Here is a 22977-nt window from a genome sequence, read left to right on the forward strand (position 1 = left end):
TGATCTGATAGCTGCTTTACAATGTTGTGTTAATTTCTACTGTAAAGTGAAACAGTTATATATGTATGTCCCCTCTTTTTGTATCCTTCCCATTTAGGTTACCACAGAGCATTGAGTAGAGTTCCCTCTGCTATACAGTAGGTTCTCACTAGTTATGTATTTTATACATGGTATCAATAGTGTATACATGTCAATAAAAATCTCCCAATTCATCCCGCCCCCCTTCCTTCCTTCTTGATATCCGTATTTGTTTTCTACTTCTATGTTTCTATTTCTGCTTTGCAATTATTTACAATACATTGCTATTGTCTATAGCAATTTCTTCAGATTCCACATATATGCATTAATATACAGTATTTGTTTTTGTTTTTGACTTCAGTCTATACAACAGTCTCTAGGTCCAGATACATTTCTACAAATGATCCAATTTTGTTCCTTTTCATGAGTGAGTTGCAAAGAGTCGGACATGACTGAGCAACTGAACGGAACTGAATATTCTATTGCACCTATGTACCACATCTTCTTTGTGCATTCCTCTGCTGATGGACCTTTGGGTTGCTGCCATGTCCTGGCTATTGTAAACCGTGCTACAGTGAACACTGGGGTGCTTGTGTCTTTTTGAATTATGCTTTTCCCTGGATATACACCCAGTAGCAGAATTGCTGGATCACATGGTGGTTCTATTTTTTAAGGAATCTCCATACTGACTGTATCAATTTACATTCCCACTAACAGTGCAGGAGGGTTCCCTTTTCTCTACACCCTCTCCAGCACTTATTGTTTGTATATTTTGTGATGATGACCATTCTGACTGGTGTGAGGTGAAATCTCATTGTATTGTTAGTTTTGGCTTGCATTTCTCTAATAATTAGAGACGTTGAGCATCTTTTCATGTATTTGTTGGCCATCTGTATACTTTCCTTGAAGAAATGTCTATTTAGGTCCTGCACCCATTTTTTGATTGGGTTGTTTTTTTGAATGATATCAAATTCCTTATGATAACATAAGTTTTTTAGTTAGAAACAACAAAACCCAATTCAAACTAACTAAAAAATAAATCTTATTTATTAGCTGACATAGACCTGGCTTCATTCAGTGGCAAGTGGTGCCATCATGGAATCTCTATCTTGGATTTTTTCGCAGACTGTCTCCACTTGGCATCAAGATGTACTGAGAAGCTTCCCTCTCCCTAAACCTCCCTTCTGTTGTGGACATTCTAGTTACCACTCCAGAAAGAATTGTTCTTCAATAGCTCTAACAGAAAAGCCCAGGACAGCACCCTGATTAGCCTGGCTTGGGTCACCAGCCTGCCCTGTACCAATCACTATGGCCTGAGGGAAAGTGTCCTCTTACTACCTAGGGCTAGGTCATGTGCCCACCCTTGTATCTGGGTGAACAATGAAGGAGCTTGGGTCATTCTGCCTCTCCAAGCCACGTGCAGAGGGTCCTCTCCCTGGAAGAGAGAGCTCAGTTACCAGGAGGGTGTGGAAAGAACAGCAGTTAAACAAAAACAACATATGCTCCACTTGAACATACAAGGCTCATTGCATTTGGCCCCTGCCTTCCAGCATAGCCTTATTAGTTCTCATTTCCCATAAATACATCAGTTACTACAGTTTCCTGAATTTGATGTGTTTGCTTGATGAATTAATGAATACCTGTATCAGTAGAGGTGAAAGTGAAAGTGAAGTCGCTCAGTCGTGTCAGACTCTTTGCGACCTCGTGGACTGTAGCGCACCAGGATCCTCCGTCCATGGGATTCTCCAGGCAAGAATACTGGAGTGGGTTGCCATTTCCTTCTCCAGGGGAATCTTCCCGACTCAGGGATTGAACCCAGGTCTCCTGCATTGCAGGCAGATGCTTCAACCTCTGAGCTACCAGGGAAGCATTGAGCTACCAGTAGAGGTACCTCCTGGTTAGATATCTACTGATCATGTATCTACTCATTGAGCTATCAGTAGAGGTACATCTATGCTACTACTGGCTATATGGAAACCTTGAAGCCTACCTAAACTAACAAGATTCCAGATAACTTAAAGATAACCAATCTTGTTCCTAAATGATCATTATTATTCCATAGAATGTTGCATAAATATGAAAGTGGGTTTATTAATAATGATTTTGCATGATAAAAGTATTTCTATCTATGTATGTAAGTATCAGGCTCCTCTCCCAGACTGAAGGCAGGAATCCCACTGCATTTGCATCTTTCAAAGCACCTCTATGATGCCATGTACATACTATCTGCTTAGTAAAAGTTTTTGAACTGAAATGAATAGTGGACTCGAGTTTTGAGGCAGAGCACTTTCTGTTTTCTGAAAATAGGATGGCTATTTTCCTTCAAGCAGCTATCAAGTGCTATAATTTACATATGTGTATTTAATAAAGAGACTCTGCTCTTAAGTATAAACATTCTGACTTCATAGTAGTTGTCCAGATCACCCTGTATAATAAAAATTGTGTTGTCTTGTTTTTAGGTTGACGTTGAGTACTGGATTGTTTTAGAAATATTAGAGTCCATGGGTGAGAGTCTTCCCTCTACTATTTGCAGCCAGATTAGTGTAACCTGTTTTTGTTTGTTTTTTTTAATGATATGGAGATTTTTAGAAGGCAGTAAGAATATCCACAAATTATAATTTATCTGTGAACTTTTTCACTTTAAATATAGGTCAAATCTTCCACTTATGCTATTATTAATAAATAATATTAGCATAGTAGTTTATAGTCTATAAACTGCTTTCCTGTTTATAAATTTCTAAAGGTCATAAATTTCATAAGTCACATAAAAAAACCACTTAGGGTTTTAGTTGACAGCAAGTGAACCAATAAATGTTTAGTTGCCAAGAAATGTAACACAATTTCAGACTGCATTAATATAAGTAAAGTATCTGAACTAAGGAGGTGATAGTTTCACTGCGGTTTGTGCTAGTTAGAAAACATCCGGGCCATTGTGTTCAGTTCTAGGCATCACTGAGTCTTAAGACAGGCAAAGATTGACACAACTGGAGCTTGTCCAAAGGAGAGCAACTAGGAGGATGTGAGATCTGGGAAGGCCAAGTCACATGAGGAACACTTGAAAGAGCTGATGATATTGGGTCTAAAAACATACTTGAGAAAACAGCAACTGCCTTTATTAATAGGGCTATCATAAGAAGGAAGAATTAGATCTTCTCACATGTCTATTTAGAACTGTGTCTATTTAGAACTATTTAGAACCTGTCTATACAGAACTGTGACCGAGAGCTGAAAGCTACATAATTCAGTTCAATATTGTTTAAAGCCCTACCCCTCAAAAAGTTGTTTTCAATGACATAATAATTTACCTGTCACTGGAAGTGACAACTCAAAATCTACATGATCATTTATCAGGAATATCAGCTCCACCATCTGTTAGTATGTAACTTGGGACAAGTTACTTTCCCTCTCTAAGCCTCAGAGTTTTTTTTTATCTTGAAAACAGATTTTTAGGATTGCTGTAAGGAATACATGATGTGATGCAAGTTAAGCCATCAACACAGACAAGCATTATTATCAGAACAGCTTGAGAAGGGCATCTCTAAACAATGCAAGAATAACAAGTAAGGTAAATATAAGAGTTTAATGACGTAGGCTCTTATACACAACCAAAGGTTGACAAAGGTTTGCCCTCATTATGTCATACACTGATTTTAATGATTCTCTTGTCTTGAATTTTACTGTAAGCCTTAGCCAAGGGAATTACCATTTTTCTTAATAATAATAAACTTTTTATGGAATATCTCACTGATTTTATGGAATGCCATAGAGTATTAATGGTAAGCATTTGGGAATGAGAGTTACTCAAGAGGCAGCAGAAATCAAAGAGTGTGGTTGTTGAGGCAAGCAAAGGTCAACTTACAGTCTGTGATGTACCATATGCATCTGAAATAACTCAGGACACTTAAAATGGAATACTGAGAACAGAAATATATAATTTATGGGAATTTATCCCATTCACATTGCAAACATTTATTAAGCACCACGTGTCAGCATTGAAAGAATAAAAGCTGAATACAGGAAATATAGAAATAACTATAGGAAATGATGCCTGTCCTGAGGATTTTATACAGTATAGTCTGAGACAGAGAAATATATAGAACTCAGCATAAATCCAAACAAAACAATTTTAACCAAATGCTGTCGGAAAACAGAGTAGGAAGCAATGAATATAAAAGAACCATAATTCTAGTGCAGGGAGCTGGGCAGGTTTTGCAGAAGTGAAATTTGTAGGTCCTATCTTTGTTTCCATGATGAAAGGAGGACAAACATTCAAGACCTTGGGGATAGCATTAATCAAGGTGAGGAGATATGGAAGAGCGCCAGTCTTGCAGGGATGGCAAGCTGTCTGGAGTGACTTAAATACAGGAGGTTGTGGGGAAGGGAGGAAGGAGTGACAGATGAGCCTGGAAAGGCAAGTGTGGTCAGATGTTAAGAAGTGGAAAACCATGCTAAGTAAATACACCAAGATAGGATAATTGGGGCATAAGTTTCATGAAGTATATTCACTGTTATGTATTCCATGTGGGGCTGTTAATAACTTCTTTAGACCAGAAGGCATCAAAACATCCCAGACAGGTTCCTGAACTTATATTGAGACAATAGGTAGATATGGTTCCTGCAGTCAACCACTGTCCTGAGTTTAAAACAATAAAAACATAAACAAACCAAAGAAAAAAATGAACACACTATCTTATTAAAAGTCCACTTGTTTATTTCCCAATTTTAGTTCTATCCGATCTCAAAAGCCTCTTAAGCAGAAATATAGTTCCTGCACTATGGAAGGAAACTCCTGCATACGATACCTAATTATTATTAATTTCCACCAGTAATACTTGTAAGGAGTAACCAGCAAATAGGCTTTTCGCTCTTTGAAGTTTTCATGAACAAATCTACAATGTAATTTCTGCTATTTACAAACTGGAGTATTCTGAAGATGACAGTAGAGCAAGCTTTTACATGTGTGTGCACGACAATTCTGGGCTGCTACTAAGCTCAACCTGTGAATTAGGGATTCAATTTCCTCTCAGTTTATTGTCTTAAACTAAAAACATATCAAAAATATCAAAGATCATAATACTTCCAATACCCTTTGACTCAGCTTTCTAAGAATTTATCATTGAAATTTTTCATACATATATTCAAAGATTTTATTGCATGGATATTTTTGCCTTCAATAACAAAAGGAGGGCAATCTAAATGTCCCATAAAATGGAATTAATTAAATTATGACACAGCTATATGACGGCAAAATATTTTACAGCCTAATAAAAACATAGTATCCATTATGCTCACAATATAGTGTTAAGTGAAAAAGCATATCGCAAAATAGTCTGTACTATATAATCTTATTTTTATAAAATTAATGCACATGCATAGAAAAAAATGATATTTATTTTTACATTATTCTTTGGCCTTTCTGTATCTTATTGAATAAATACATAGAAAACAATATTTCTTAAATAAAGGGAAAGAAATTGAAAGTTATTATTTTAATAGCATGTCAGTAGACTTTTATTTTGAAGCTTAAAAACATCAATGCATTTGTAACATTCAATTGGTGGTTAAGGCATTTTTCAAAACAACTTTAATTCTTCACTTATGTGAAACTCATAACAGTGAGAATGATATCGTCTGGGACCCCCAAAAGAAAAAAGATGAATAGTTTAATTGTAGTTGAGAAGTGATTTTTTTCCCCCTATAACTGTATAGTCAGAATGATTCTTTTGGTCTTTTGGTTCAATCTGACAGTCCCAAGCTCTACATCTGTTGGTCATATATGTGTGAACCACATGGAGTGAGTTTGGAAGAAGTCAAGGGTATAAAAGTGATGAAAAGGGACTTTCTGCTTGGATGGGTCTGCTTTGAATGCTAGTACAACTGTGACAAGAAGGGAAATACCTTTGAAAGAAAGAATCAGGAAGCTACTTGGAAGAGAGAGAGAAGGATCTCTGTGGTTAGAAGGAAAGCTTTATAGCAGCACGTTTTCATGCTAGAGATGAAAAAAATGGCTTTCCAAAGAGCAGAACTGAGATTATGAAATGACTGATGTGACTTTCAGTGTCCTGGGCTATGTGATGATCAGATGCAGGATGGCCAGTGTGTGGCACTGTGCTCAGCAGAACTTGAACTGGTCACCCACCCCTTGGCCGGGTGACTCAGATAAGAAACCTGAGACCTCTCTTGAGAAAATGATGGGGGAGATAGGGGAAGAAAGAGAAAGGCAAATCTTGAGATATGTGTACAAAAACAATGGCATAAGAAAAAAGCACAGAAACATGATTTGATATGGTGTGATAATCAAACTAAAGCCCTTAGTGAAAAGAGATGTAGTTTCTCCATCAGTCAACCCAATGAAAGATGAAATAATACAGATGAAAGGTTAAGAAAGTCATGGCTATCATCATGACCATAGGAGCTACTTTTAAAGAAAGATACTGCAACCAGAGAAAGTGGGAGCCCTCTTGCATGGTATGCCTGATTTAACGTCCAAATGCACAATTCTGATAGTTTTCAAGACTCCGTCCTCAGAAACCTTCCATGTCTACCCACCCCCCTGGTGCTATGAGAGGAAGCTCAGATTTCTTGGCCTGGCTTTGGAAGTATTCCCTGGACTAGATTCAGCCTCCTCCACAACTTTACCTCCCACTGTTCTCTTTCACACTCTCTCTGCTCCAGCCAGGAGGCTTCCCTGATGGCTCAGTGGGTAAAGAATCTTCCTCCAATCCAGGAGATGCAGGAGACATAGGTTCAATCCCTGGATCAGGAAGATCCCTTGGAGAAGGAAATAGCAATCCCCTCCAGTATTTTTGCCTGAAAAATACCATGGACAGAGAAGCCTGGTGGGCTACAGTCCAAAGGATTGCAGACAGTCAGACACAACTGAGCTACTAAGCACACACATACATGTTCCAGCCAAATAGGATTATGCACTGACCACTCTGCCTTTCCCTGTTTCCCACTTTCGCGTACATTGTTTTCTCTACTTCTTCCTCATTGTTAGATAGCTAATCTCAACTATGCTTCAGGGTCTCATCTCAAGTGCCATCTGATCCTTTCCACTGTCACAAATAACTTCTTCCAATGCCAAATTTCCTCTTAGTTCAGTTCAGTTCAGTTCATTCACAGTTGTGTCCAACTCTTTGCAACCCCATGGACTGTAGCACGCCAGGCCTCCCTGTCCATCACCAACTCCCAGAATTTGCTCAAACTCATGCCCATTGAGTCGGTGATGCCATCCAACTATTTCATCCTCTGTCGTTCCCTTCTCCTCCCACCTTCAATCTTTCCCAGCATCAGTCCTTCCAATGAATATTCAGGACTGATTTCCTTTAGGATGGACTGGTTGGATCTTCTTGCAGTCCAAGGAACTCTCAAGAATCTTCTCCAACACCACAGTTCAAAAGCATCAATTCTTCGGCACTCAGCTTTCTTTATAGTCCAACTCTCACATCCATACATAACTACTAAGCCTTGACTGGACAGACTTTGTTGGCAAAGTAATGTCTCTGCTTTTTAATATGCTGTCTGGGTTGGTCATAACTTTTCTTCCAAGGAGGAAGTGTCTTTTAATTTCATGCCTGCAGTCACCATCTGCAGTGATCTGAGAGCCCCCCAAAATTAAGTCTGTCACTGTTTCCACTGTTTCCTTATCTATTTGCCAAGAAGTGATGGGACCAGATGCCATGATCTTAGTTTTCTGAATGTTGAGTTTTAAGCCAACGTTTTCACTTTCCTCTTTCACTTTTATCAAGAGGCTCTCTAGTTCTTTGCTTTTTGCCATAAGTGTGGTGTTATCTGCATATCTGAGGTTATTGATATTTCTCCCAGCAATCTTGATTCCAGCTTGTGTTTCATCCAATCCAGCATTTCTCTCAGGCTCTTTCTATTCAATTTAACCAGAAACTATTGATTACACATGTATGAGATACTCTACCAAATACCAGAAATACCTCTACACATGCACACAAATTTCATGTCCTCAAGAAACTAACAGTATAAATGAAATAATGAGACTACATAATAATTGTGTATCAGTGTGAAAAATTAAAAAAGAGAATCATGTACTAAATATACCACCAGGGTCCCAAAGGAGAAATAAGTCCCCATCTCAGTAAATGGCCCTAGCATTTACCCAATTGCTTAAGCCAAAAACTGTGGTGGTCATCTCAGAGTCCTTTTATCCACACAGCCTCCACATCCAGTCTGTCAGCAAGCCTGTAAACCCCCATTTCAATGCATATCCCAAATACATTCACTTTGCTCCTTTTCTACTACTAGCATCATTTCCCCCCCACCCCATCAGTCTCCTTGTGAGTCTCTCTGCTTCCAGTCTTGCCTTCCTGCAAGACTGGAAGAGAAATTAGGGTGAGCTTTCTACAACATTGATTGAATCATAGCCCTTTACTGTTTATAACTTACTGTAGTGGTTCCTAGCTACACATAAAATCAAAACTTCTTTCCATGGCTTATGAAGTCTACATGATCCAACCTCTGTTCCCCTTACTACCTTTCTCATCCTCTCCACTTTTTTCCCATTCATTCTGTCCCCATTTCTGTCCTCAGATGCAAATTTGTTCTAATTTTGGCATCTTCACATTGTCTGTTCCTCCTGCCTGGAGCACACTTCCTTCAAATCCTCTCATAACCCTTCACATTATTCATTACTAGTAATGAAGACTTATACTCACCCATCACTTAAAGGTCATTTCCTTGATCATCCTACTTTAAATAGATGACAATGACGACTAATATTACTACTCTCTATTATCTCTGTTTGTGTCTTTTACAAAAAATTTGAAATTCAAAATTATCTTTATTTACTTATTTATGGTCTGTCTCTCTCACTACAAGGCAAGAAACTATTTATTTCACTTCTGCCTCTCAACAAAGCTTAGCATGGTCCCTGGCATCTTGTAGGTACACAATAATTATTTTTGAATAATATTAACTCCAGTTAACATTTATATTATACCTACTGTGTCCCAGGTACTGTTCTAACACTTTATAGAAATTAATCTTTGCAACAATGTTATAAGATAGATTAGATACTACTATCATCTTTATTTTATAGGCAAGAAATAGAGACTCCAAGGGGCTAAGTAACTTGTCCAAAATTATACAACTCCTTAAGTGTCAGAACTAGGATGCCAAACCTGAGTCTAGCTTTAGAGCATTTGTTTCTAATGTCTACACAATACCACTTCTGCAAATGAACTCAGTGCTGAACTTTGCTTATGTGGAAAGGATAATTACTCTGAGAAGAAAATGCTCTGCTGGAGTTTTGAAGGACAACTAAAAGTTTGCCAGAGAATAAAGGACGGAAAGGCATTCTACGTTGAGGGAAGAGTGCATTCAAACGTTTGTATTTTGTAAAATCATTTGTATTTATCTTTTCATATCTGCATATACTTTACATTTCAAATAGTACTTACTATGTACCTACATGCCCTGAGTGATGCACATATATATTAGTTTTTGGTTACTTATGGCTGTGCTGGATGTTCATTGCTGCATATGAGCTTTCTCTAGTTGAGGCAAGTGGGAGCTACTCTTTGTTGCAGAGTGTGGGCTTCTCATTGTGCTGGCTTCTCTTGTTGCAAGCATGAGCTCTAGGTGCACAGGTTTCAGCAGTTAATGGCGTGTGGGCTCAGCAGTTGCAGCAATAGGCTCTGGAGTGCAGGCTCAGTAGTTCTGGCACACAGACTTAGTTGCTTCATGCACATGGAATCTTCCTGGGCCAGGGATTGAACCCATGTCCCCTGTGGTGGCAAGAGGATTCTTAACCACTGGACCACCAGGGAAGCTGCAAATGTTTTTAACATTTTTTCTGGAAGGGGCTTTGGACAAGAATCTAGAAAAATCTGTGTTCTATCCCCTAGAGTTCTAGCATTTAAAATTTCTATGACCTCTTAAATGCACTCTCATCCTCAGTTTCCTTACTAGTAGAATGGGAATGATAATCGTACATTTGGGGATGCTGGGAGTCCTGAAGGAGATCATGGATGTAAAAGATGAGTGAAGACCATAACAGGGAAAGAGAAACTTTATGTTCTGTCCCTCACGTAACTTAGTTTAATAATTACAATAGTTTTCACAAATCTGTGAGATCTTTAGTCTTGTTCTGACATTTATACCTTTTCTCTTTTCCCCTTCATCAGTCATACTTCCTCTATAAATTTGTCTTTTCTAGTTTCTAGAGGTAAATGTCTATGTCTGTTATGTCTAGTTTGGCTTTACATGACCCTCGAAGCATAGCTTTAATTGTATTCCACAAATTTTGATATGTAGCATTTTCATTATAATTGAATTCAAATATTTTCTAATGTGCAGAATCGTTTTTTTCTTTGACACCCCCTTGCATATTTAAAAGTTTATTATTTAATTCCTAAATCTGTGGGGTTTTCAGCATTGTTGTTATTGGTATCTAATACATGTCCACTGGGTTTCCCAGGTGGCGCTAGTGGGCAAGGACCCACCTACCAATGCAGGAGACATAAGAGGCACAGGTTCAGTCGCTGGGTCAGGAAGATCCCCTGGAGGAGGGCATGGCAACCCACTCTCGTATTCTTGCCTAGAGAATCTCTTGGACAGAGGAGCCTGGCAGGCTACAGTTCATGGGGTCACAGAGTTGGACACAACTGAAGCGACTTCGCACACATGCACATATTTCCACTATGGCCACAGAAAATGCTCTGAATTATTTAAATCTTTTGAAATTTTTTGTGATTTGTTTTATAGTTTGGCTCATATAAATTTGGATAAATATTCCACATTCACTAAAAAGAAAGCAGTCTAGGGTGAAGTTTAAATCTTGTGCTGTTTAAATCTTCCATATTCATATCATTTTTTGGTCTGCTTGTTTCACCAGTTATTGGGAGAGGTGTATTAAAACTTCCAACATGATTGTGGACTTGTCTCCATCTTCTTTTAATTCTGTCCATTTTTCCTTTGTATATTTTAAATCTCTGTCATTTGGTGCCTACAGTCAGAAAATTTAATCTTCTTGCTGAGTTGAAACTTTTATCATTATGAAATGTATAAATGTACCAATGTGCTATCTTTTAATTTTGCCTGAGAATGCCTTCATTTTTGAAAGATGTACTCACTGAGGATAGAATGCTAGGTTGACAATTATGCTCTTTCAATGCCTTGAAAACATAATTCCTTTGTACTTTGATTTACAGTTTCTTTTGAGAAAATACATTATTCTTGCTTCTTTGAAAGTAATGTTTCTTTTTTTCTGTCTGCTTTTAAGATTTTTCTCCTTGATTTTGGTTTTCAGTTGTTTCAGTATTATGTGCTTAGCAATGGTTGTCTGTAGTTGTTTTGTGTAGGGTCTCCCATGCTTCTTTAAAATGTGGTTTGGTATCTTTTAGTTGTTTGGGAAGTTCTGTCCTATTATCTCTTCAACTAGTGCTTCTTTCTGTCTACAAATATATCTGATATGCCTCTGCTACTTTTTTTCTGTATTTTCATTGTTTTATATGCTCGTCTGATGCTTCTTCCTGAACTGTGTTCTGCTTCATAAACTCTTTCTTAAACTGTGTCTAACTGGCTGTTGAATCCAGTTATTCTATTTTTCATTTCTAGAATTTTTATTTCATTCTTTTTATAACTTTCAATTTCCTGTTGCGGTGCTCTTCCTTGCCTTGCCTTTTAATTCCTTGGACATATGAAACAGTTATTTTTAAGCCTATGTCTGATAATCCCATTATCTCCTGTGTATTATTTTCTAGTATCTGCTTTCCCTTCTTCTTCCATTATTTTACAGATATGTTGAGGCTTCAGATAATAGTATTTTTCTCTAAAGAGGATTTACATTGTGTGCATGCTAAGTTGCTTCAATCGTGTCTGCCTCTTTGCAACCCAACCCTATGGACTGTAGCCCACCAGGCTCCTCTGTACAAGGAATTCTCCAGGCAAGAATGATGGAGGGGGTTACCACCCCTCCCCCGGGAGATCTTCCTGACCCAGGGAATGAACCGACATCTTTGTGTGTCCTGCATTGGCAGGCACATTCTTAACCTGGGGCTTCCCAGGTAGCACTAGTGGTGTACATTGATTTCTGGTAAAAAGACAGGCTCGGACCACTGCCAATCTTCAGATTATCTTAATCCAATTAGAAAATGAATTTATTCAAATCTGGGCTTTAATTCTGGTAAGGTGTAGCAAGCCCAGGCTACCCATGAGCTCGGGCAGGTGGTGGGGTGCTCATAAACATTCCAAGTTATCTTCCTATAAGGAATGCTACTGAACTTTCTGAGAAGCTGGCCAGACTGCCTGGGAACTCAGCAGGAAACTGCTTACTGGGGCAGCTGCTCTATTTGCTAGAAGTCACCTTCATGTCAGGGGGAAGGATGTCTGAAATTCACTGGGTGTGAGCCCCAGTGGGTACACAAGAGTACTCACTGAGCAGCACCACAGCAAGAAGGAGTAAGAGCACACTCAAACCAAGCAGGAGAGAGGTTTAAAACTGCTCATTCCCACATTATATTATTAAAGAACTGAAAAGAAACGTCCAACATTAGTGGAACAGATCAATAAAATATACTTATAAAGAAGTTTTACATAAAGTAACTTGGTCCTACATGCAGCAATGTAGACATATATCAAAATATAATTTTTAGTGAAAATTATGGTATTATAAAGTAACTTTTAAAATATACAAAGCCATACAAATGTGATATATACATAGGAATGTATCAAGTTCAGGATGTTGGCTACCTCTGGGAAAAGTAAGGACAGAATAGGATTGGAAAGAGACACACAGGAGAATTCAATTATTTCAATAATATTTTATTACATTTTAAAAGACCTTATCAAATGGAAAATGACTAATGTGTACCCATGGTTTTATAATATTCTTGTTTTCTATATGTTTGTCATTTTATAATAAGATACTTTTTATAAGACAGGATGGGTGGAGTGTCTATTATCTGTCTGTCACAGAAGATATTTCATAAGTAGTCATGAGCATTGCTGTTTCAAGGCCATTCCATAGAGATGATTGAAATTTGGGACTTTCCCAATCTGTGTGCGTTGTTGTTGTTGTTCAGTCACTCAGTCATGTCCAACTCTTTGTGACCCCATGGGCTGCAGCACATCAGGCTCCCCTGTCCTTGACTATCTCCCGGAGTTTGCTTAAACTCATGTCCATTGAGTCTGTGATGCCATCCAACTATCTCATCCTCTGTCACCCCCTTTTCCTCTTGCCCTCAATCTTTCAAAGCATCAGGGTCTCTTCCAGGGAGTCAGCTCTTCTCATCAGGTGGCCAAAGTACTGGAGCTTCAGCATCAGTCCAATCCATGCTCTGGATGATTCTAATAGACATTCTGCGAGAAAAAAAAAAAAAACTTCCTGCTTAAATAGATGACTCTTGACTGGTTATAATATATATTGGCATATTCTGAAGGACAGGGGAACATTTTTTTTAAAAATCCATTTAACCCAAACTTTCTTGGCCCCAGATTTTTCTTCTGTGTGATACTCATTGATATCTTACTGAACTCTCTTCTATGCAGCACAGACAAGTGCTGATCTGCTAAATAAACTGTGGTTGTAACACACATAATTCAAGCTGTAAATTTAAGAGACAAAATTATGCTATTAAAGAAATCATCCCTTTGTTTAAGTTGAGTATGATTTCTCAAGTGATAAAGACAGTTCTCCCAGTATTTGATTTTACAGCCATACCTTATCAACCCATTTGTGATACCTTAGTTCAAGGCTTGATTTTCAACTGAAGCATCATTTATAGTAGAAAATATTACAAAGGAAAAGTGGTGTGACCTATATGTCCATTCCAATCCCACCAATTTTCCTGATTCTACACAAGCTCAATCAGTTGTAACACCCTTTAATTATCCACTAAAATAGTCGTTTTCCAGTTCAAAGCATTCGAAACCTACAAAAGCTTATGTTTGGGGCAGTGATTGACAGTACTCTTTAGGGGTGGGACCAGAGAAATGCAGCTAATTCTTCACTATTTCTTCTTATGGATGTTCTCATTATTGAAAAGCACAAACTCAGATTTTGTAAATACTACTTGTCTAGTCAAAGTATTTGATTCTTAAGTGAATCAAGGAATGCATAAAAGCAATCTAAATGAAAATATACCATCAGGTCACTTGCTGGAACCATTTTATGTAATTTGCAGACCTCACTATTTGTCAGTTTTTCTATAAACACATAAACTTCAGTATAATCTTAATTTGTAAAACAGTAAGAAAGGCTTGCCAGGGATGACTTATTCAACAGTTGAAAATTGGCACTACATTTAAGCATTGAGAAAGGATTATTCTCCTTTAAAGTTCTTTCATATAAGCAGTTGACTCTCTCTGGTATCACAAAACTGTTTATTCCCTCATTCATTTACTCAACAAAGGTTTGCTTTTTTAACATGCCAGGCATTAAACAGCTTTAAGCTAATTTTGGCCAAATCAACTCCTCTATAAAAATGATCAGTGAGATAACAGAAAAAGCTTTACGACCTTGGAATGGCATTATCCCTTTATTCAATGAATTTTTGAGTACCTACTATGTGCCATACATTTTTCAAGGCACTGGGATTATAACAGAGATGAACAAAAAAGACAAAGTTTTCTACCAGTCTAGTGATTAAGAAAGATATTAGGCAAGTAATCATGATAAAGTATGATTATTATGACTACATGGGAAATACAGGCTGCTCTTTGAGAAGTTCATTTATTGACCCTTGTTCATTTATTTAGCAAATATTTTTATTATTTAATATGTACTAGTCATTGTTCTAGGAACTGCTGGTCAGCAAGAAACAAATCAAAATACCTGTTCTCATGGAGGTCAAATCTACAATGCTGGTCTTTATCAGCACAACACACCAAACCAGTACTTTCCAAAGTGTAGCATTCATAACACATGTGAAATCTGAAATTATGTAGGTGGTACACAGACTAATACATTAGTAGTTTTACATTTATATGTTATTATATTTTATTCATGATATAGGCTGTTTGTGACAGTTTAGGCAATGACTTCTTCCTAATTGAATTTAATTTTAAAAAGCTGAGTTCAGTCAAAGAAAAGTATTTAGTAAATAAGTATAGACTGTATATTGACTTGGGAAGATGTTATGGTGATACGTATATTACCAAAAAAACAAAACCAAACCAAAAAAAGAGTGGAACACAGCTTTCACCTTAAATAAAGTGTTGTCCAGATGTCAACAGTATCATTACATTGCCCAAATTCTCAGGATAAACTTTTCATTATTTTAAAGTTTTACAGCTATATGACATAAACTCAATGGAGCGGGGATGAGGGAGGTAGGGGTAGAGAAAACAGATTTACAATTTTTTCTTCCAGTCTTCTGTAAACTGTTTGAAAGTAGGGAAATTCTTATTCATAATTTTCAACATAGTATACAGCAATTAATAGATGCTAAATAAATGCTAGGTGAAGGAATGAAAGAATCATTTAATGAAATGGGAAATGCCCTCTTGTACCACTCAAACTATAGTGAATGCTCTGACCTGACTGAATGTAATTAGCCACCGGGCACGAGAAGGAACAGTCTCTCTGAACCAGTCTTCAAGAACAATTTACGACTCTGCCCTGAAGATTCAAGAGCTGTTTTTCCAATAGAAGAAACATAAAAGAGATTAACCTTTCTGCTGTGTAACTACAGACCAAGTGGTACAGCTTGCCTTCTATCACTGCCACAGAAGAACAGAGATAATGAAAAACCCTCACCAAGTTTGTTATATGCATTTTTTTAAAGAACCGATTAAATTATCAATAAGACCCTATTAGGTAATCTTTCGTCATCACCAGGATCTCTGTATTATGCTAACAATCAAAGAGAAATCATAGAAACTGCAAATTATAGACAGTTCTCTTTGAACCTATAAAAACTAAAAAAAAGGGGGGGGGGGGAGGGGCAAGGGGTAAATAACCTTTGAAAAGTAGCATCCTGACCAAAAAAATATTAAAATATGGTTACTTTACATATTTTCTGCAGCTTAAGAATAAAATTTTACATCCCTTATTTTGAAATGTTAATTCCTGCCATCTTTAACTGCTGAGGAAACCATATTTTCTATTTTGAGAGTTTGAAGAATTAAAAGGTCATTAAACTTTTGCTAATAGAAAATCCTAATAGCTAAATTTCAAAGAACTAAGGATTCAATTATGATGAATAACCCATGTTCTTATTTTTTACTGTGACAATTTAAATAATGATTCTGTAAGAGGCAATCTTTCTCAGTCATATCAGTTCAACCAGGAATTATCTTCTTTCCTGTCCAAACTCTGATTGTCTCACAGTTATCAACACACAAATGAAGTAAATATCCTAGTCCTGTTGATGTCATGCTCAGGTTTTCTTGTCAACTGTCATGAGAAATCCTGTCATTAGGCAGATTTGGTAGATGCCCACTGCCAAGTCCTCTTGCCTCATTAGACCAATTTCATAAGGCTTTCTGAATCTATTTGGTAGAAATGGGATCCAGACATCCACGTCTGAAATTAAATTCTCCCAGCAGTTGCCTCTCAAAGAGCGGTCCATCTCTCTGCCCTCTTTTCATTGGCTGTGGTATGAGTTGACTAGCGTAGGATGAAGATGGACTGCTTGGCTTTTAAACTTGCCATTCTCCAAGGAACATGAATATGGTCTCGGCAATTTGAACCACTGGGAGCAGGATTCAGTCCCTGATCTTGCCTAAGTTCACTGTAAATAGCTTGACAAGGGGGGCAAATGGCTTTCTTCTTGCTAATACATCAATATACACTGTCTAGATCCACTTACAAGTATTTGCTAGCCAGTTCTTTGACTGCCTTTGCAAATCAGTCAAAGGATCTAACCATTTCTCTGTAACAAAACAAATGATTTCTTAGTGCTGACCGACACTTCCACGATAAAAGAGACTTTACAAGCCTGCATTTTGTAAATCAAAACTATGGTAAATACAACATACAGAGCATACTTTCTTTTCAGGGACTAAATAAGCAAGGATTATTTATTCATTTATTTATCCACATATTTACACTCACATTTTTGTTTGAGGATGTGTCAAGTAAGAGATTAGAAGGCAATTTTCACACACAAGCCCCAAAGAAACATGTTGTTATTCTGTGGAAGTTATTTGATTGTTCTTCATAGTCTTTTCCTTTCAACTGGCATTTAGAGAACTAGCCACACAAGCTGCTCCGTACCTTCCTGCATGATACCATTCCTTCCTGTTCTCCTTATCTGTACCTGCAAGGATGCACAGCTTTCTCTTTTTTCTTTCTTGTGGGTTTGTGCAGTTTCTTGATGTTTGTGACAGGCCACGATAGGGGAAGCTTTTATCACCGTGGGGTTTGGAGGCCTCAGTAAATTGAAAATTGCAAATGAAATCCACTGGGCTTGAATTCATCAGCTATTATGTCAGATGACCTTTGGCAGCTGCTGATAAAAATGAGAGAATGTTAGCTCTGATCCAATTTTCAGCACTAACCATTCCTTTTCAAATCCATTCACAGTCAGGCAGCAGACACATGGGAAGTGAAAATGATAGGGTTTCAAGAGAACGGCATTGTGTTGCAGATTAAGATTTTCTCCCCCTATTTCTAGAGGTCGGCCCCCAGGCCTCTGTCTGGTATCTACCTATTGTCCAATCAGTTTCAATATCTGCTTCAGAGGACATGTTAGCCATCCTTACAGATAAGTGCTTACAGGAGAGAATGTTGGACTTAATAGTTTTGCTTAGGAGGCATCAAGGGTCGCAGTGTAGCAATATTGACTGGCACATGTTAGTTTAATCTGACGTTCTAAGGAATGTGACACTAGATTCTTTCAGAGTTGTTGATATCTAGGTGATTTTTTTGTTACCAGCTCTGGTTTTATAAAATTTATTTTTGTACAACTATTTATATTCATGAGTCAGAGATATTCTAAAATGTCTATCATAGCCAAGCAAAGCAGCCTAAGCTTGTCTAAATAATGTACGGATGCCAAAACTATGAAACTGGGAACCAAATGACATGTGCGCTGTTCCTGCAATCCAGTTGAAGGTTAAATGTCATCAACAGTATTTCAGCAGCTGGACTATCCTGAACTAAATGAGTTCTTATAGCTGGTACTGGTTCCCCAATAAATGTAGATTTTTATTTTGCAGGGGGATAAATTAGACTTAGTATTTTCCACACAGGTAGCATAAACAAGCAAAATAACACTATGGATAGTTGAGTCATCAGTATCATTTCCCTACCTATGAAACTTTTAGAGGCCTTCTAAAAGCAAAGAAAATTGAAGTTAATCACTTTTTCCTTCATTTAACTGTAAGTTAATCACTTTTTCCTTCATTTGACTGTTCAGAAATGGGGGGGGGAAGGTCTCTCCTTCAATTCTTTGAAAATGCCAAGTTCATTGTGGGAACAGTCTCAAATAAATATGAAGTCAACAAGCATCAAATAATTGAAATCCATGTATCATCATAAGCATTTTCAAGAGAATCTAATAAACTGAAAAATATTTATTTAGGTTTTCTTGGTATGCAGATTTAACTTTTCTATTTGCCCTTGACACTGTTAGTTAACAATACATTGAAAATAGATGTTTATATGTAAATAGGGTTATAAAAATACTTTTCATGGCATAGCAACTGCTTTCTTCACGCATAAGAACTATAAAGACATTTAGAGACTCCTCCAAATGTAAGTATTTGAGTGGGAAGAAAATGGTTCTATACACTACTTCTAAAAAAAAAAAGTAAGTGCATATAGGATGTGTAGTATGCATACAGTATATCTTACTTTTGAAAAGTAATTGGGCTTCCCAGGTGATGCAGTGCTAAGGAATCCGCCTGCCAACGCAGGAGATGCAAGAGACACGGGTTTGATCCCTGAATCAGGAAGATCACCTGGAGTAGGAAGTGGTAGCCTACTCTAGTATTCTTACCTGGGAAATCCCATGGACAGAGGAGCCTGGATGGCTGCAGTCCATGGGGTGGAGAAGAGTCAGATGTGACTAAGCATGCATAGTTATTTAAAATCAGTATGTTTCCCCCCTGCCTTTTTCTGGTACTCTTAAGCCCTTTTAAGAGCAGACAATAATCTGTTGCCCAATGAGCTTGTATAAATAAAATGCCTAATGATGGTGTCTAAAAGATTCCAACCCTCCCCAAAATATGCAAATTAAAGTCAATTATTGTTGAACAATATTTAAAGGAATCAAAGTCACGTTGTAAGCACTTAATGGATCTAAAAACAAGAGGCACCAAATAACCAAAAAAGTATGGATTCAGTATATTCGGGGCTGCCTTTAATTTCTCCAGGTGGTTGATTTTCTACGTTTTTTTTTTTTTTTAAACTAATGAAGACACATTTAGACTCAGATTTAGAAAACTTTGATACATGGTATTTCTGTCCTACATCAGATAAGATCACATCAGATCAGTCGCTCAGTCGTGTCCAACTCTTTGCGACCCCATGAATCGCAGCACGCCAGGCCTTCCTGTCCATCACCAACTCCCGGAGTTCACTCAGACTCATGTCCATCGAGTCAGTGATGCCATCCAGCCATCTCATCCTCTGTCGTCCCCTTCTCCTCTTGCCCTCAATCCCTCCCAGCATCAGAGTCTTTTCCAATGAGTCAACTCTTCGCATGAGGTGGCCAAAGTACTGGAGTCTCAGCTTTAGCATCATTCCTTCCAAAGAAATCCCAGGGCTGATCTCCTTCAGAATGGACTGGTTGGATCGCCTTGCAGTCCAAGGGACTCTCAAGAGGCTTCTCCAATACCACAGTTCAAAAGCATCAATTCTTCAGTGCTCAGCCTTCTTCACAGTCCAACTCTAACATCCATACATGACCACAGGAAAAACCATAGCCTTGACTAGATGAACCTTTGTTGGCAAAGTAATGTCTCTGCTTTTGAATATGCTATCTAGGTTGGTCATAACTTTCCCTCCAAGGAGTGTCTTTTAATTTCATGGCTGCAGTCACTATCTGCAGTGATTTTGGAGCCCAGAAAAATAGTCTGACACTGTTTCCCCATCTATTTCCCATGAAGTGATGGGACAGGATGCCATGATCTTCGTTTTCTGAATGTTGAGCTTTAAGCCAACTTTTTCATTCTCCTCTTTTACTTTCATCAAGAGGCTTTTTAGTTCCTCTTCACTTTCTGCCATAAGGGTGGTGTCATCTGCATATCTGAGGTTATTGGTATTTCTCCCAGCAATCTTGATTCCAGCTTGTGTTTCTTCCAGTCCAGTGTTTCTCATGATGTACTCTGCATATAAGTTAAATAAACAGGGTGACAATATACAGCCTTGACGTACTCCTTTTCCTATTTGGAACCAGTCTGTTGTCCTACATACCTCTGTCCATTTGGATCTCAAATGATGCCCTGGCTGGCTCTGTAAAAACACCACCCGGTTGTTTGGCTGAACCACCCTTCTGACAGTGTGGACAGCAATTCTTAACAAAAGGCTGAAGTCTTTACCTTCAGAAATTTATCAGTGACTAAGGCCACACATGGCTCAATTCATCCATCGCATACAGCAGGATTTGTTTCTCTGATTATAGTTTCCTCAAACTTCTACCTGCCTTTAGGTTTTGCCATGGATACTAGCACTATTTCTAAAGAAGCAAATGGCAATAGTGAGCATGTTCTTAGGGAACTGCAAAAGTGCCAGGCCCAAGCCATTCAGCTTGGACCCACTCAGCTAACAGGTCCCTGCCAGAAGAAACAGCGGCAACACACTTGGCTAGACCTGAGCCTGGCTTTCAGCCACTATGATCTGCATACTCAGATATATAGAGCAATTAGATAGGCCTGTTAGGTTTTATGTCTTCATTATTGATTTATAGTATGAACTCAGCATGACAATTGAACCAGAGCAGCCAATAAAACAACTAAATCATTGAACTTTACATAGGCACATATTTCCAATTTATATTTGGGGAGGAAATACATGGATGTACCATTATTTCTGGTATTTTGTCCAAGGACTTGAACAGAGATTTGGGTAATTCATTATTCCCACTTCCTAATCTTTCATTGCTGTTCCTTCTATAGAAACACTATCCAATAGAACTTTCCATTATGATGGATATGTTGTACTCTATCTTGTTCAGTATGGTAGCCACTAGCCACATGTGGCTATTAAACATTCAAAATGTGGTTAGTTGGACTGAGGAAGAATTAAAATTTTAAATTATTTTATTTTATTTTCATTGGAATTTAAACAGCCACATATAGCTAGTGACTACTGTATTGGACAGTGCAGCAGCTTTATAGTGTACTAAATTTGTCCTCCCTCCACCAATAGCTTTTTCACCTTTTCAAGACTGTTTGAAAGCTATGCCTTTGATAAAGTCTTTATTGACTCCCCCATCTCAACATTCCCTAACTCTTCCTGAATATATTTCATTTTGTATCTTTGATCATTTTCTGCCATTTATTACACTTATCTGTTCTACAATGCTACAAACTGCTTGAGGACAAGGACTGTATCGACCCAGTGACGTGCTCAAATATTTGAGAAATTAAACTGAGTTGTAGGCGTTATAGGGAGAGAGGATATAATTGTTTTAATACACGCTAATTAAGAGAAGAAATGACACTTTGTCATCCTTCTTTTCATGCACTCTTTAAATTTACAAAAGGGCCTATTATTTCCCTCTCCTGATCTATTAGGTAGAAGTATAAAACAAAAGTATTACATTTGTTCTTTTGAAGGCAGTAAACTTGGGGATACTTCTTCCTCTCTTTATAAATGATAACAATGCTATACATGTAGAAAAAACTCAGTACATACTTCTTGAGTCAATTAGTAAATGAAAGAGAATTATTAGCCAACTTTCAAGTGTATTTGAAGTCCCTGAATCAAGGAGATGTACTTACATTGGCTTCTAAGTTTAGAAAAATTCTTTCTAAATATTCATGTAAATAAACTCTAAGAGCTGTCCTATACAGTAGTTATACAACTCTATGTATTTGATAGAGCTCAGAACTATACACTTGAGGGTGAATTTTATTACAGTGTATTAGTTTTTTTAAAAGTGAGGGAAAATACCATGTATTTTAGTGTATGCTCATAATTTTAAAGTAGCTGCTTAGCATTTTAGTGCTAAATTATATTTATATAATACTAATTTTATTCAGTTGTGTGCTCCTGTGATGCCATATGACATCTAGGTGACTTTTGGGGAATAGTGAAGAAATCTGAGACAGTTGTAGAAACTAAATTCTTCCACTTACTAATTAGGAATACTACTACTAATTGCCACATTATATTATAGTAGCTTCTGATTACTGAACATATGATACATGCCAGACACCATTCTCAGGCATCTATTTAGGATAACTCATTTAATCTCTTGCAACCCCATAAAGTTAGTATTATTATCCCCACTTTAAAGATGAGGGAAGTAACATACAGGAGGATTCAGTGCCTTGGCAAAGGGCACACGGCAGTTAAAGTGGCACTTGGCCACAGTAGATTCTCCATTATTTTGGGTCCATGTGAATATTAGCAGGTAGGGTCAGGGGATAGGTTTTAGCAGCACACACTGGCTCTATTGGCTCTTACAATTTTACAACAGCTCTGACCTTGTATTTTCTTTAATAAAAGAAAGATTATTTTTTAGGCATTTCATGGAGAATGCTGCAATGAGGGCTGAATGAGATATTAATATGAAAATACAATGATCTGTTTACTAGCTGTGCTTGTTAGCTGTGTTTAGTGTTTAAAATTACAGTTCATGTGCCTTTTTGTGTTTGCATGAAAGCCATATATACCTCATTTCTGATAGATGTCCTCCTCACTCCCAAGTTCATAGTTAATTAGTCATGACCGCCCTTGAAGAAATCCAGGGAAAGGAACAATAAAGATTTCAGTCTTTTGACATCTAATTATACAGCAGGGCCCTTTAACTGTTTTTCCTTTGTGAAAAATCTGGGGAAAAGGAACAGGAAGAACAGATGAGAAAGGAAGGG

General features: G+C 37.6%; 1 long non-coding RNA gene across 1 annotated transcript in view; it reads right to left on the bottom strand.

Annotated features, from left to right (window-relative positions):
- Nucleotides 1-12797: 12797 nt before the first annotated feature.
- The window catches only part of LOC147379599 (uncharacterized), a 37386-nt gene continuing 27206 nt past the window's right edge, over nucleotides 12798-22977 (bottom strand). Inside the window, exon 2 of the long non-coding RNA XR_015162186.1 lies at nucleotides 12798-13350. This is a non-coding gene — a long non-coding RNA (uncharacterized LOC147379599). The remainder of the gene's footprint in view (nucleotides 13351-22977) is intronic.

The sequence above is a fragment of the Bos grunniens genome, chromosome 1 (assembly GCF_055505025.1).
Source record: "Bos grunniens cultivar Pamir isolate PY7600 chromosome 1, Bosgru_T2T1.0, whole genome shotgun sequence".
Taxonomy (NCBI): domain Eukaryota; kingdom Metazoa; phylum Chordata; class Mammalia; order Artiodactyla; family Bovidae; genus Bos; species Bos grunniens.